The sequence below is a fragment of the Microcebus murinus genome, chromosome 19 (genome assembly GCF_040939455.1).
Source record: "Microcebus murinus isolate Inina chromosome 19, M.murinus_Inina_mat1.0, whole genome shotgun sequence".
NCBI classification, from domain to species: Eukaryota; Metazoa; Chordata; class Mammalia; order Primates; family Cheirogaleidae; genus Microcebus; species Microcebus murinus.
The window spans coordinates 17,916,352-17,932,447 of record NC_134122.1 but is presented as its reverse complement, the minus strand read 5'-3'; the positions used below and the strand labels follow the sequence as shown (position 1 = coordinate 17,932,447).

Sequence of the window (16,096 nt, the reverse complement as noted above, 5' to 3'; positions counted from 1 at the left end):
ATAGTCTGTAGTATGGAGAGTATGAATGGAAACAAGTGGACCAGTCGAGAGGCTGCTTACACAGTCCAGGCGAAAAGAATATTGGCTTGGAAGAGCATGGCGGCAGTGTAAATGAAGAGAAGCAAATAGTTGGGAGATGTTTTGAAGAAAGGGCCAAAAGAACTTTTAACCATGGATTGGGTGCGGGATGTGAGGCAACAAGGGATCGTGGACTTCTAGGGTTTGGGACTAAACAAGTGGGTGGATGGTGGTGGAATTGCTTGGGTTGGGAAAGATATTGGGGGTGAGTGTGTGGTGTGGGGAGGGAATCAGGAATCCTGGTTTGGCCTGTAAACTCCGGGCTACCTATTCAATAATCACACGGAGATGCTCAGGAAACAGCTGCATGTGGGAGACCGGAAGTGTGTGATCAGCTCGTAGGTGGTATTTATGGACACGAAACTTCAACACAAGGAAAGAACTTGAGTGGAGTTGAGGTCTGAGGACTGAACCTGGGGACTTTCTAATATTTACAGTAAGTGGGAAGAGGGGTAGGAACAAACACAAGGACTGAGGAGTAGGGGGCAAACCAAGAGTGGGTTGTCACAGAACTCAAGAGAGGAAGGTGATTTATTGTGTCAAATGCTGCTGAGGTTGAGAAAGGTGATGTCTGACCCTTGGCCCCTGGATAGGCAAACTGAAGGGCGGCAGTGACCTACGCCAGACGGGTTTCATGGGCAGTTGTGGGGCCCAGGCCAAGAGTACAAGGGTAGGTCTACACATCATATGTCAAATTTTATTTATTTTAATTTTTATTTTATTTATTTATTTTTGAGACAGAGTCTTGCTTTGTTGCCCAGGCTAGAATGAGTGCTGTGGCATCAGCCTAGCTCACAGCAACCTCAAACTCCTGGGTTCAGGCAATCCTTCTGCCTCAGCCTCCCGAGTAGCCGGGACTACAGGCATATGCCCCCATGCCCAGCTAATTTTTTCTATATATATTAGTTGGCCAATTAATTTCTTTCTATTTATAGTAGAGACGGGGTCTCGCTCTTGCTCAGGCTGGTTTCGAACTCCTGACCTCAAGCAATCCGCCTGCCTCGGCCTCCCAGAGTGCTAGGATTACAGGTGTGAGCCACCACGCCCAGCCCATATGTCAAATTTTAAATGTTATCAACCAGCCAGGTGCAGTGGCTTGTGCCTCTAGTCCCAGCTACTTGGGAGGCTGAGGCTGAGGTGGGAGGATTGCCTGAGCCTAGGAGGTTGGGGCCAGCCTGGGAGATATGGTGAGACCCCCATGTCTAAAAAAAGAAAATAAAAAAAAAAAAGGAAAGTTATCAGTCAAATGAACTGTTGGATAAATATTATCTTCCTACTTTAACAAATACATATTCATCAAATATATTTGGAAGGCAAGGTTCAAATTTAGAATTCTCTGATTCCATGAGTTTCTCTCCAGAACAGATTGGCGTAGGGAGGCCTAGTCACCTGATCTGTTCCCTTTTTTTCCTTCCTTCCCTTCATCTGTAGGTACAAGTATGGACCTTCCAGACTAAATGCCTAAGCTCTGCCTACCCATCCCTCCCCACCCCTACCCTGGCAAACAGCCATCTCTTAGGTATAGAGATTTATATACCACATATCTTGGATCTGGGGAACAGCCCCTCACAGGCCATGGGAATGGGCTTGGGGCCATCTAGACAGGGAATTCCAGGGTCCTAGGTATTCTGAGTTCTGGGGAGGAACAAATTCCAACTGGGCACGTTTGCTTGTCTCTTGGGGAGCAGCACAGCAGCCAGTGTGGGGCTCTCTAAAGCATGGTACCTGGGAGCAGTATTAGAATGGGTTAAAGAGAGAATAGGAAAATAGGAGGGAAGGTGGTAGAGAAAGCAAACGTAGATAGCTCTTTGAAGGAATTTTTCCTGTAACAGGGTAATAGCTGGAGGAAGGAGGAGGTCCAAAGAAAGCTCTGCTTTATGTTTTTAAAGATAGCACTTTGGATGCTGATGGAAATGATCCAGCAGAGGGAAAAGTTGATGATGAGAAGAGAATGGGGATAAAATTAGGAGCAGAACCCTTTAGCAGGTGAGAGGGATAGGATCCCATCCAAGGCTTAAGTGGAGGGACTGGCCTGCAGAGGTCCACAGACAACTCTTCCAGGGTGAGGAGGGAAAGCAGATCACATGGGCAAATATGTAGTTAGGTTGATAGATTTGGCAATGGGAAGAAAAAAATATATCATTATTTTCTAAGTGCTTTTAATATTTAAAATTAAATAGTAAGAAGTAGGGAGAATAAGTTATGAAAAGTTATCTGGGACACTTAAAGATGGCAAATTTTATGTTATGTGTATTTTACCAAAAGTTAAAGTAATAGTTTTTTTTTAAAAGACTAATAAATGGCCATCTTCCTCCTCCAAGAAAAAACAGTTATCTGGGAAAACAGGAAAGTGAATATATTAGAGCAATGTAATATTAGAGGGCAGTAGGGGCAGGTTCACTGCAGATTGTGAACATAAATTTAAAGAAAACCCAGTAAGCACAATTGTGCATGTTTCCCCTCCTGCTACGTCCATTTGCCTGGGTACACACAAGTGAAGTAGACAGAATATTGGGTTAAGAGAGTTTGACTGATATAAGAAGATTTGTGGCTTTAATTAAAAATATTTAAGAGAATTTGATTCAGGCTGAAACGGAATGTTCAAAAACTTCTGGATTAGTAAACAATTTCAGACTTGCTGGTTTGTAGGTAGTATTTTTTTTTTTTTTTTTTTTTTGAGACAGAGTCTCGCTTTGTTGTCCAGGCTAGAGTGAGTGCCGTGGCGTCAGCCTAGCTCACAGCAACCTCAAACTCCTGGGCTTGAGTGATCCTTCTGCCTCAGCCTCCCGAGTAGCTGGGACTACAGGCATGCGCCACCATGCCCGGCTAATTTTTTATATATATCAGTTGGCCAATTAATTTCTTTCTATTTATAGTAGAGATGGGGTCTCGCTCTTGCTCAGGCTGGTTTTGAACTCCTGACCTTGAGCAATCCGCCCGCCTCGGCCTCCCAAGAGCTAGGATTACAGGCGTGAGCCACAGCGCCCGGCCTTTTTTTTTTTTTTTTTTTTTTTTTTTTTTTTTTGAGACAGAGTCTCGCTTTGTTGCCCAGGCTAGAGTGAGTGCCGTGGCGTCAGCCTAGCTCACAGCAACCTCAATCTCCTGGGCTCAAGCAATCCTTCTGCCTCAGCCTCCCGAGTAGCTGGGACTACAGGCATGTGCCACCATGCCCAGCTAATTTTTTCTATACAGATTAGTTGGCCAATTAATTTCTTTCTGTTTATAGTAGAGACAGGGTCTCGCTCTTGTTCAGGCTGGTTTCAAACTCCTGACCTTGAGCGATCCACCCACCTCGGCCTCCCAGAGTGCTAGGATTACAGGCGTGAGCCACCGCGCCCGGCCTATAGGTAGTATTTAAGCACTTTAGCAATTGTTTGTTGGATTTATCAGTTGGCCTTGTCAGATGTTTGAAACACTTTAGAGATTCAATTTTGTCTTTGTGGTTAAAAATGCCAAAGCTAAGAGAATATTTATTGATCAAGTTTTTAAACAATGCTAAATAGGAGAATTTGCCAAATGTATAATTTAGCATTGATACAAGAGTAAAATTTAGTCATAACTTTAGACATGAGATACTGGATTTATAAAAACAATAATATGATTTGTGAGTTATGGTAAAGTCCTAGGAAAAACGAGGCTTTTAGATTTATAACTTTAATAAGTTGAGTATTAGTTCAAATACCAGTAACTGTAAGTATACTCATTTATGCACTAAGGCCAAACTTCAGGTGCTAAAATTACAGCTGTTCCTTGTGAAATGCCATCATATCAGAAAATAAAACAGCATATGCCAGTATCACTGTTTTATTTTTTGAGCATGGGTGTTCATCTCCCATGATCCCCTCAAACCCCACTAAAATGACAGAAAAATATACAGTTGACCCTTGCATGGTACAGGAGTTAGGGGCACTAAGAGTCAAAACCTGCATGTAACTTTTGACTCCCCCAAAACTTAACTACTAAGAGCCTACTGTTGACTGGAAGCCTTACTGATAACATAAACAGTAAATAACACATGTTTTATATGTTATATCTAAAATATACTGTTATATGTTATATCTAAAATTAAAAAAAAAGAAGTTTATAAGAAAGAAGGCCAGGCACACGGTGGCTCACGTCTGTGATCCTAGCACTCTGGTAGGCTGAGGCGGGAGGATCGCTCAAGGTCAGGAGTTCGAAACCAGTCTGAGCAAGAGTGAGACCCTGTCTCTAAAAATAGAAAGAAATTAATTGGCCAACTAAAAACATATAGAAAAAATTAGCCAGGCATGGCGATGTGTGCCTATAGTCCCAGCTACTCAGGAGGCTGAGGCAGAAGGATCGCTTGAGCCCAGAAGTTTGAGGTTGTTATGAGCTAAGTCAACACCATGCACTCTAGCCTGGGCAACAAAGTGAGACTCTGTCTAAAAAAAGAAAAAAAAAATCATAAGGAAGAGAAAATATATTTACTATTGATTAAGTGGAAATGGATCATCATAAAAGTCTTCATCCTCATCATTTTCACATTCAGCAGGCAGAGGAGGAGGAAGAGGAGGGTTGGTCTTGCTGTCTTGGGGGTGGCAGAGGCAGAAGAGGTAGAGGAGGGGGAAGGGGAGGCAGAAGAGGCAGGTACACTCTGTGTCGCTTTTATTGAAAAAAATCTGCATATCAGTGGACCTGCATAGTTCAAACCCCTGTGGTTCTAGGGTCAACTGTATACCTTATATTTATATGTACATATACATTTTACATACAAATCCATAATTGCTAAAAAAAAAAAAACAAAACAAGAAAGAGAATTGAAATTGTCAGGAATTCTTGTAAGATAGAAGATTCAAATCCTTCAAACAGAAAGATTCAAATCAATGGCAAAACCAGGGTAGAGAAAATTGATGCTAAACACTCCTGAGGGAAGACAGTTCTTCCCAAGCAAGCCTCTGGGAAACCCAAGATTAGAGTAAACAAATATTAAGAATGAGAGGTCTCCCAGGGCAGTCATTAAGGTAATTAATTGCAGAGCTGCATTTGGCCTGGCTGGTTAGACACCACTCTTCTGCCTGGTAGCTCCAGGTTGATAAAGAGCCCAGGATGAAGACCCCAGTACTACTTTTTGAACGAGAGAATAAATAATTTGCTGGGGAAGGCTCTGAACTTGAAGGCTGCCTGGGAGCAGAGGCCTTTTTAATAAGCCCTTTAACAACAGGCGGTGAGGTAGGGGAGGAAAAAGAAAGGCTATCATGAATGCCTGCCCTGGGTTATAGCCACGTGTAGCAGCTCTCCAAGGTAGACACAGAGTAGTCACAGAAGCTGCAGACACAAGCTGTAACCTGGATGACATTTAGCTGTCAAGAAGGATGCAGAGTCCCACCTCTAGAATATGAGCTGCCTGGTCGGGCACTACGTTTACACCTAAGTTTTATAGTCCCGGAATTGGCTGCTGAAGTAAGAACACCACATCTCATTTGGACTGAAACTCCACCTTCCAGCACAGCCAATTTTAGAGAAAGGAAGTTGTAGGACCGGGCACCGTGGCTCACACCTGTAATCCCAGCACTCGGGGAGGCTGAGGTGGGAGGATTGTGTGAGCCCAGGAGTTTGAGGCTGCAATGAGCTATGATCATGCCACTGCGCTCTAGCTCGGGTGACGGAGTGAGACCCTGTCTCAAAGAAAAAAAAAAAGGAAGTTGTAGACACAAGAAATACAGTGTCTGTTCTCAAAGTCTTGATTGTAAAAGAAAAACAAAAGAAAAAGAATAAAATAAATAAAATAAAATAAAAAAAAGAAATACAGTGTCTAAAAAATACCCTGGTAAAATGTATGCTTTATATAAATGTGGATATGTATATTGTGAAAAAAATTAAAAATCTGGAGCTATGATTTCAACATTGAAGTTAGGGCAGAAAGAGGCTTGAAAGTATGATATGACTTGAATTGTTCCAGTGATGGTTACAGATGCCAAATAAGTCTAAATGCTGATAGAAATATATGTTAGGAAATGTAAGATAAATTGGGATGAGTCATGTGGGCAGCTTCTGAGGTGCTGGGAGTGTTTCATTTCTCAAAGTAAAAATGTTAAGCTGTTTGCTTTATGTTCTTTTCCCCCCTATGTGTGCTATATTTCTGTACATATGGTATGGTATTTTATTTTATTTTATTTTATTTTATTTTATTTTTTTTTTTTTTGAGACAGAGTCTCGCTTTGTTGTCCAGGCTAGAGTGAGTGCCGTGGCGTCAGCCTAGCTCACAGCAACCTCAATCTCCTGGGCTCGAGCGATCCTTCTGCCTCAGCCTCCTGAGTAGCTGGGACTACAGGCATGCGCCACCATGCCCGGCTAATTTTTTATATATATATCAGTTGGCCAATTAATTTCTTTCTATTTATAGTAGAGACGGGGTCTCGCTCTTGCTCAGGCTGGTTTTGAACTCCTGACCTTGAGCAATCCGCCCGCCTCGGCCTCCCAAGAGCTAGGATTACAGGCGTGAGCCACCGCGCCCGGCCCCATATGGTATTTTATAATAAAACATTTGAAAAACAAACAAAAATCAAGAGTGTCTATGTGACCAGACTCGGTGGCTCATGGCTGTAATGCCAGCACCTTAGGAGGCTGAGGCAGGAGGATCGCTTGAGCCCAGGAGTTGGAGGCTGCAATGAGCTATGATGATGCCATTGCACTCCAGCCTGGGTGACAGAGCGAGACCTTCTCTCTAAAAGGAAAAAAGAAAAAAGAGAGAGAGTGACCACTGGCTCTGTGATTCTCAAACCTGGCTGCACATTGAAAGACTCTGGATAGTTTTGAAAATACTGGTGCCCAGAGCAAATATGAGACCAAATAAATTAGAATCTCTGGGGTGGGGTCAGAAGTATGTATCTGAGAGCTGCTGAACTGGAAGAATAAAAATAATAAACAAATTTAACGAGACGAACCATCAATCACTAAATCACCACAATCATTAAAAGTCACAATTAATTAAATTCCCCTGTCAGAAGACAGAACTCAAATGAGATCACTGAGATCCAAGTTTTCTCTCTCTCTCTCTCTCTCTCTCTCTCTCTCTCTCTCTCTCTCATAGACAGAGTCTCACGCTGTTGCCCTGGCTAGAGTGCATCATCATAGCTCATTGCAACCCCAAACTCCTGGGCTCAAGCAATCCTCCTGCCTCAGCCTCCCTGGTAGCTGGGACTACAGGCATGTGCTACCATGCCCAGCTAATTTTTCTTTTCTTTTTTTTTTTTTTACGAGTCTGTTCTGTTGAACCCAGCTAATTTTTCTATTTTTGGAAGAGACAGGGTCTCACTTTGCTCATACTGGTCTCAAACTCCTGACCTCAAGAGATCCTCTCACCTCAGCCTCCCAGAGTGCTAGGATTATAGGTGTGAGCCACCATGCCTGGCCTGATTTTGTTCTTAAATTCCTTGTGGCTACAAGATCTCTGTAGCAAATATGTCCCTGTATCCTCTTAGGTTCATGTGAAGAGGGAAAGAAGCCTTGAATTTGTCCCAGAAATCTCAGTAGAAGTCTCATGGTATCCTTTTTCTTTTCTTTTTTTTTTTTTTTTTTTTGAGACAGAGTCTCACTCTGTTGCCCCGACTAAAGTGCCGTGGCGTCAGCCTAGCTCACAGCAACCTCAAACTCCTGGGCGCAAGCAATCCTTCTGCCTCAGCCTCCCGAGTAGCTGGGATTACAGGCATGCCCCACCATGCCTGGCTAATTTTATATATATGTATTAGTTGGCCAATTAATTTCTTTTTATTTTTAGTAGAGACGGGGTCTCACTCTTGCTCAGACTGGTCTGGAACTCCTGAGCTCAAGCAATCCGCCCGCCTCGGCCTCCCAGAGTGCTAGGATTACAGGCGTGAGCCACCATGCCTAGCCTAAAGTCATTTTTTAATTCCCTCTTTTCTCACCTCTATGTTCAATCTTTCTCTGCGAATGGTTATTTTCATCTCCATACCACATCTCAGGTCCACCCCTGACTCTTCATTAGCACTGAGCACAACTGTGATTCCATCATTTGGGTGATTTGTTTGAATGTATCACTCTCGTAGGACTGGATCTGTGGAGGGGAGCCCATGGCAGTCTTTCCATTTTTGTATCTCCAAGTCTGAGCTCAGTGCCTGGAGTTTGCTGGGCACGCAAATATTTGTGGAAAGATTAAAATAAATTAAAGTCTGCCAGCATCGAGTTTCATGTGCCACCTCCTGAACCCAACATTATATTAGGTGCCAATTTGAGGCAGACAGTTACCAAGTTTTTGAATAATAAAACTAAGTTTTAATAACTTAAAAAGCAATAATATTCCAGCATCCCTTGTTATCCAATTCTATTTGTTTCCTGAGTTTGAGTTTCAAGAATTCAGGAATCAAGTTTGGAAAGTGCTTGCACATTTGGGCTTGTTTGTTCATCCTCCTCTGTGCAGGAGAACAAGCTTGGGGTCTAGCCTGCTGACACATGTGACCCCCGGAGTAGAGCTGAGTTACCCCGGTTGTCACAGCCAAGTGCATCCCAGACCAGCCAACAGCTAGCTGGTGCCCAGACATGTGAAAGAACCCAGCCAAGAGCAACAGAGCTGCATAGGTGACCCACAGCTAGGGCCGGCTTCATGACCACATGGCCTTTGCAATTGCATAGGGCCCCGTGCCAAGAAGAGACCTCATGCTTGCTCTAATGCTCTGTTGAATGCCATCATTTTGAAATTCTTAATAATTTTTGAATAAGGAGACTTGAAATTTCATCTTGCAATGGGCTCTTCAAATTACACAGTGGGTCCTGCCCGCCTCTGAGCACTGATGCTTGAGTGAGCCTAGCTGAGACGTGAGTGAGCCTAGCTGAGACTCAGCTGGCCTTCGGGCTCATGAGATAAATACATTCTTGTTACTCAACTGATTGGGTTTCGCTATTGCTTTGCATTAGCGTAGCGATAGGTACTGATACACCAGGCCTTTCTTTGCTAGACATATAGCTGGTTCTCCAACAGCATTATCTCAAATACGCTTCTAATCTGTCACGTCTTAATCTAGCAATACTAGATTAAATAAAAAATAGCTTTGTGTATTTTGGTTTCCAATGATATCTAGAACTCAGAATTATCGAATAGGTCTTTCTCATTCACATACATACCACGCAGAGGCAAAGAGCTCGTGCATACTTTTTCCACCAGTGGTTTCGCTGAAGTGTAAAACAAAACATTGGCTGGCATCGTGACAATCGTAGTGGCTCCACCATATTTGTATGCCATCTGTGCTACACAGAACACAACCCTGTCACTAGTTTGCTTAGGGCTAGTTTTGCATTCTCTCTTAGCATTGTGTCTGTCCTAAATTTGGGGCTGGTTTTGGAAGTCTATTGACAACAGCATGACTTGCATCTGCCTTTGCTATTGTTTTGTCCTCTCTGCATTTAGAAATAAAATTAATCAGCTTCATACTGGAAAATGCTATTTTCCGTGTGGTTCAGGAGAAACCACTGGTTGACCAGAGAGTTTATTCTACTTTGGAAATGATGAGAAATCTCTGGCAGAGTCACGAAGCTATCTGACCAAGTTTTCTAATACCATGTCCATTGGAGACACGAGGGGGATGAATCCCTTGTTCAATGAAATCCAATTTCCAGATACTCACAGCCCCACTTCCCATTCACGCTTTCCCTTTCGGCTGCTTGGGTGAAATCATCACATTCACAGATGCTCTGTCCCCACAGATCCTGAAGTCCTGTTCACTAATTATGCTTCTGAGCTGCAGTGTGTGTACTACTATTTTTATCATTGCTTTTACACTTCAATGAACCACTTTTTAGTCATTAATCTATTTTTGTTAATCAGAGCCATAACAAGACATAATAGTAACAGGAAAAAATGCAAATTCTACACATATAAACAATAATGTGCAAATGATGTAGCCATAATAAACTAGATCCTAGTAACTAAAAATTTTAACTACATCTGTTAAGAATCTGACCAATTTGAGCCATCTACACCCTTGAACTATTATTAAGACCATAACAGTATTTGGTAATTATTTTTCTTCCATTTCAAATTTATGAAATGCTTATGCACATATTTTTTTCCATTGCTTGTGCCACATAAGCTGCCAAATTACTTGAGGACTGTTTCACAGACAAACTGATCACGTTTTAGAAACACTGACCTAAGAGAGAAAGCCTGAACTCTTTGACTTGGTATATAAGCTATTCCATAATCTAGTGCCTTGTCTAGCATTATAACACCACCACCACCACCACTTTCTATTACTGAGACCTTACCGTGGGATCAGGTATCATTCTAAGCATTTCAAATGGATTCTCTTAGTTCAAACTCCCAATAACTCTAAAGAAGAGTACTACTGTTGTTGTTATGAATTTGTGGATAGGGAAACTGAGGCTTGCAGAGATACTTGCTCAAGGTCACAGAGCTAGTATGAGGCCGAGCAGGGATTTGATCACATGCTTGTCTAGTTCTTTTTTTTTTTTTTGAGACAGAGTCTTGCTCTGTTGTCTGGGCTAGAGTGCCGTGGCGTCAGCCTAGCTCACGGCAACCTCAGACACCTGGGCTCAAGCGATCCTCTTGCCTCAGCCTCCTGAGTAGCTGGGACTACAGGCATGCGGCACCGTGCCCGGCTAATTTTTTCTATTTGTAGTTGTTTGGCTAATTTCTTTCTATTTATAGTAGAGATGGGGTCTCGCTCTTGCTCAGGCTGGTCTCAAACTCCTGAGCTCAAGCAATCCTTCTGCCTTGGCCTCCCAAAGTGCTAGGATTACAGGCATGAGCCACCTCGCCCAGACTTGTCTAGTTCTTAATGCCCCTGTTCGCAGGCCTCCTCCCCTGAGCCTCCCACCTCCCCTGCTGTGCCGTCCCCCCCACTGTCTGCCCAGCTATACCACACTTCTTGCCATTCTCCAGCGAACTGACCTCCCATCCCCGTGCCTGTGCCCATCTTGTTCCCTCTGTCTGGAACATTCTCTGCCATTTCTTCTGGCAAACTTTCACTCACCCTTCACCATCCAACTCAAGAGTCTTCTCCGCAAAGTCTTTCCTTCCACTCACATCCCAGAACTCTTACCTTGTCTGTAAAATCAGCTTGCATTTTATTTCTTTCCATTCTCCAGGCAAAAATGGGAAAACGTCTAGAGTGACAGCTAAGTTATTAAGAATCACAATATGACAGAACATAATTTACTACATTGTGTCTGATTGTTCCCTGGTCTATCATTAGTCGACTCCATTTATTGACTTATGCCTCAATGAATAGGCAATTCCTTACCTTCAGATATTCTTCTCAGGCAGTGGGAGAACAGAATTAATTCTTATTGCGTCTATAATAACAGCTAGTTAAATACATGAGACAAAGAGAATATACTTTCTATTTTCCTCTCTCCAATTTATTCTCTGAGAATGAGAACCCACAATAACAGCTAAAGTTTCTAAATTCACTAACTCTAAGAGACAGCAGGGATGTTGCTTATGGAGCCTCAGAAAACACAGCCCTTACAAGGTGACAAGAATGTATCTCCAGGTCCGGGGTAATTAAGAAACCTATAAATGCATCTGTTATATTGTCTCCAAAGAGAAAGTAAAAAGTAGTGGTTTAGAGCAATGGTCTCTAAATTCTTTCTTTTTTTTCTTTTTCTTCTTGTAGAGACAGGGTCTTGCTATTTTGCCCAGGCTGGAATCAAAGTCCTGACCTCAAGTGATCCTCCTGCTTTGGCCTCCCACAGTGTGGGGATGACAGGCGTGAGCCACTGTGCCCAGCCTAAATTCTTTTGAAAATTTGCCCCCATAAACATTTTGAGCCTATACCTCTACAAATGTGTGTATTTATATATAGTTTATATATGTGTATTATTGTAGTATTCAGTATATTACAAAACATTCATGCAAAGGAAACTAAGAAGAAAGATGTAAGGAGTAAATAGAAGAATAGAAGTCCCATTATGTCCCTTCTTCACTCCCATGGGTCGTCCTGTGCACCTCTGGGATACATTCACACACTGTTGTCTACAGATCATTCCCTGGGCAAGTCATTTAGCCACTTGGAGCCTCAGTGGCCTCACTAGTAAAATGGGAATCATAGTTATATCATAAAGTTGTGGGGGTTAAAGTCATTCAACATTTATTCAAACTTCTATTACTTCAAAAAACAACATGAAAGCATATGAGAGTATATAAATATGATTTTGTTTATACAAAATTAAAAAAACAGGCAATCTGTGTGTCCATTTCACAAGTATATTTTTGCACTCATGATTTGTGTACTATTTTTTATGTCCAACAGGTAATGTGCTGATGTTCTAACAAGATTTGAAGAGTCACATCTCACACATGTGTGTGAAAACCCGATCATCATGCTTGCAGACTACAAAAGGATCCTGTGTACTTTTTTACACATGCTATAATTGAATAAATTTTTTTTAAAGGTGTCGCACGGTCCTAAATTCTTTCATATTAACTTCCCCTTGAGAAGCAATGGAAAAGCTAAGCAAGATATTAAGTACACACACATACACACACACATCTGTTGGAAGGCATCAGAGAGGTATTAAGGCAGCAAGGAATTGAGGAGCTAAGATCAGAGGGAGAAAGGAGGGCCACAGAGCTAAGCCAGGCACTTGGCGGAGCTTTTCCCTCCCACATGAAGGACGTGGCAAAAAAAAGCTGAAAGCAAAGCTTTAAGCAGATTCATGAGCCTGGGAGTGGGGAACAGCAATTGGAATTCAGGGGCAGTCAAGGAGAAGGAGCCCTGGTCAATACCCGAGTCTTTTGATTAGGCCCTGAAAGGCTATGGACAAGGCGTACGAGTGAAACAGAAATAGGACAACCCTTCCAGGGACTGAAACCTAGCTTGTAGATAATTTCAGTCTCTCACTGGATTAACACAGGGGTTCTTCATCGATGCTCTTGGATATAACTTGGGGGCCCATGAATTTGGGTGGGAAAAATTACAGCTTTAACCTCTAATAAAATGTTATCATTTCCTTGAATTATGAAAGTAGGCAACAAACCATAGTAGTATTAGCAGTACCTGTGACTTATCACCAATAGAAATTACAGATCATTTCATATCAAATTACAGTTGTTGCAGGTATTTAAAAATATCATTTATACTTAAACTACTTCACAACTAGTATCAGACCTGCTACTAGATTTTGTAATTTAATACACGAATAAGGAAGCACATATATTTGAATATTACTAATTTGCTTAAAAATACTTTTATAAATGTATTTCAGTAAAATTTGTTTCCTTTATAACCCCATGTACTCTTTGCACTTGTATACTTTGTACTAAGAAGGAAGGTGTAATGAGACTACTTAAGGGATCCATAGCACAAAAAAAGTTTAAGAATCCTTAATAGATAAATCTACAATTAAAGACTTTAACATATTTCTCTCTATTACTGAGAAAACAAGCATATACAAAAAGTTGAAGACAGACATAGAAGACTTGTACAATATGATTAACAAATTTGGCCTAACATATATAAAACCTTATAACCAACAATTGCAGAATACACATTCTTTTCAAGTTAAGTGCGCATGGAAAATTTGCCCAAATTGACCATATCTCAGTAAGCAAAAAAGAATGTCTAAACAAATATCAAAGAATGAAACTATACAGAGTATGTTCTCTGACTGTTGTCATATTAAGATAGAAATTAATAAGAGAATATCATATTTTATATGGCTTCTAAGGTTATGTACATGAACAAGTTTATTATATGCCTTTTTCTCCTAAAAAAGAAATTAACAAGCAAAAGAGAATTATTCTCCCCCATGTATTTGGTAGTTACGGAATACATTTTTTTTTTTACTTTTTTTTTTTTTTTGAGACAGAGTCTCACTTTGTTGCCCAGGCTAGAGTGAGTGCCGTGGCGTTAGCCTGGCTCACAGCAACCTCAAACTCCTGGGCTCAAGTGATCCTACTGCCTCAGCCTCCCGAGTAGCTGGGAGTACAGGTATGCGCCAGCATGCCCAACTAATTTTTTGTATGTATATTTTTAGTTGGTCAATTAATTTCTTTCTATTTTTAGTAGAGATGGGGTCTCGCTCAGGCTAATTTCAAACTCCTGACCTTGAGCAATCTGCCCGCCTTGGCCTCCCAGAGTGCTAGGATTACAGGCGTGAGCCACCGTGCTGAGCCTACGAATACATTTTAAACAATTTTTTTCTAATGAAAATTAGAAATTATTCTGAACTGAATGATACTGAAAATATTACATGCCAAAATGATGGGATCTAACTAAATCCATGCTTTTTTTTTTTTTTTTTTTTTTTTTTGAGACAGAGTCTCACTTTGTTGCCTGGGCTAGAGTTAGTGCCGTGGTGTCAGCCTAGCTCACAGCAACCTCAAACTCCTGGGCTCAAGCAATCCTCCTGCCTCAGCCTCCCGAGTAGCTGGGACTATACACATGTGCCACCATGCCCAGCTAATTTTTTCTATGTATATTTTTAGTGTTCCAGTTAATTTCTTTCTATTTTTAGTAGAAATGGGGTCTCTCTCTTGCTCAGGCTGGTCTTGAACTCCTGATCTTGAGCAATTCTCCCGCCTCAGCCTCCCAGAGTGCTAGGATTATAGGCATGAGCCACCACGCCCGGCCTAAATTCATGCTTTGAGAGAAATTTATAGCCTTAAGTACATATATTAGAAAAAAAGAATGGCTGAAAGAACCAATGAGCTAAGCACACATATCAGTAAGTTTTTAAAAGACAATAGCAAATTAAATTCAAAGGTACTAGAAGAAAGGAAATAATAAAACTAATAAATTAATAAAAGTAGGAAGCAAACATACAAAGGGGATTAACAAAGCCAAGAGTTGGTTCTTTGAAAAAGAAAAAACTTAAAAAAAATCAATAAATCCTTGGTAAAGCTAATCAGGAGAAAAAAATCATGACAAAGGGGACATCACTACAAAGCCAACAGAGATTGAATGATGATAAGATACTAAGAGTAAGTTTAGGCCAGGTATGGGGGCTTACACTTGTAATCTTAGCACTTTGGGAGGCCAAGGCAAGAGGACTGCTTGAGGCTAAGAATTTGAGACCAGCCTGAGCAAGAAGGAGACTCCCAGTCTACAAAAAAATAGAAAAATTATCCAGGCATTGTGGTGTGTGCCTGTAGTCCCAGCTACTCAGGAGGCTGAGGCAGGAGGATTACTCAAGGCCAGGAGTTTGAGGTTGCAGTGAACAATGATTGTGCCACTGTACTCTAGCCTGGGCAACAGAGTGAGACCCTGTCTGAAAAACAAAAATAAAATCAAACAAACAAAACCAGAATAACTGCATAAAAATAAATTTAAGAATATAGATATAATGGGCAAATGCCTAGAAAACCAACTTATCAACACACACACACACACACACACACACACACAAAAAAAAAAAAAAAAAAACCAAAAAGAAAATCCTGTATCTATTAAAGAGATTAAATTCATAATTTTAATAACTTTTCTATAAAGAAAACTCTAAACCCAGAAGAACTCACCAGTAAATTCTATTTAACTTTCAAGGAAGAAATTATACCAATCTTACACAAATTGTTTCAAGGAAACTGTTAAACGAAATCTTTTCTAACTCATGAGTATAGCATAACCTTAATTACTGCCCAAATCTGATAGGAACATTATAAGAAAGGAAAATTACAGGAATATTTCTCTCAGGAACACAGATGTAAAAATCATAAATAATATGTAAATCAATTTAAATCTAGATATATAATATAAAAATATAAGCTAACTTTATTTATTTATTTATTTTTTTGAGACAGAGTCTCGCTTTGTTGCCCAGGCTAGAGTGAGTGCCATGGCATCAGCCTAGCTCACAGCAACCTCAAACTCCTGGGCTCAAGCGATCCTCCTTCCTCAGCCTCCCAAGAAGCTGGGACTACAGGCATGCACTACCATGCCCAGCTAATTTTTTCTATATATAGTAGTTGGCCAATTAATTTCTTTCTATTTTATAGTAGAGATGGGGTCTCGCTCTTGCTCAGGTTGGTTTCAAACTCCTGACCTCGAGCAATCCGCCCACCTCGGCCTCCCAGAGTGCTAGG

General features: G+C 41.2%; 1 non-coding gene across 1 annotated transcript; it reads right to left on the bottom strand.

Moving 5' to 3' along the window:
• Nucleotides 1-12,316: 12,316 nt before the first annotated feature.
• LOC142862519 (small nucleolar RNA U13) lies at nt 12,317-12,419 on the bottom strand. Its single transcript, XR_012913605.1, has one exon. It is a non-coding gene; the product is annotated as a small nucleolar RNA U13 (small nucleolar RNA).
• Between the last annotated feature and the right edge of the window lie 3,677 nt (nt 12,420-16,096).